The sequence below is a fragment of the Agelaius tricolor genome, unplaced genomic scaffold (assembly GCF_023055355.1).
Source record: "Agelaius tricolor isolate 1412-34295 unplaced genomic scaffold, bAgeTri1.0.p SCAF_85, whole genome shotgun sequence".
In the NCBI taxonomy this organism is placed as follows: Eukaryota; Metazoa; Chordata; class Aves; order Passeriformes; family Icteridae; genus Agelaius; species Agelaius tricolor.
In genome coordinates, this window is record NW_027269345.1 from 376680 (window position 1) to 377500 (window position 821).

The following is an 821-nucleotide window of genomic DNA, read 5'->3' on the forward strand; positions in this document are numbered from 1 at the left end:
GACGCCAGCTCGGGTCTCGGTGGCGCCCGCCTCCGGGGCCGGTGGCGGAGCTCGTCCGCCGGTCGCTTGCCTGCCTGGCAGGGGAGCGGTCCCGCGGGAGGCGTGCTGGCGGGGGCCGGTCATCGTTGCGTGCTGTCTCGAGCCGAGGGAAGGCCATGCAGTGGGGGAAGAGAAAAGCCGGCTGTGCAGCGGCCCAGCGGTGCTCTGCGAGGCCCGCGGCATTGGGGTCGAGGGAGAGCCGGCGTGTTCAGGGGCCAATGGCCGCGCGCCCCCAGCCGCGTGCCGTGTGTGTTGTGCGTGTCGTCCCATGAAAGTGAGAAGCGGGTGGGCTGCCGTGCCCCCTTGCGTTCCGGCGCGCGCCGTATGGCCCTCCACGTGGAGGCCGGGCCAAGCCCGGGCACCTGGGCCGCCTCGGAAGGACGGTGTTGGTGAGGTCGACGTCTCCCCTCGCAAGGGGAGGCGGTTGGGGGCGCAGGCTCCCCCGCCTCTTGGCCGGCCTTCGGAGCGTGGGTTGCTCCAGTGATTTTTTTTCCTCCCCTTCCATTTCTGTGTGCTTGTACAGTCGAAGCCAGGCGCGCGCCCATGCATCCTCGGCGCCGGAGTAATAAAAAGGGGCCCACTTGGCGTGAGAGCAGTGCCTGAAAGGCAGACAACTCTTAGCGGTGGATCACTCGGCTCGTGTGTTGATGAAGAACGCAGCTAGCTGCGAGAATGAATGTGAATTGCAGGACACATTGATCATCGACACTTCGAAGGCACTTGTGGCCCTGAGCGTCTGTCAGAGCATTGCTTGATGATCAATAGCTGCCTGGGGGCCACGC

General features: G+C 66.3%; 1 pseudogene; it reads left to right on the top strand.

Annotated features, from left to right (window-relative positions):
* Nucleotides 1-651: 651 nt before the first annotated feature.
* On the top strand, nucleotides 652-789 carry LOC139585605 (5.8S ribosomal RNA; annotated as a pseudogene).
* The last annotated feature ends 32 nt before the right edge of the window (nucleotides 790-821 follow it).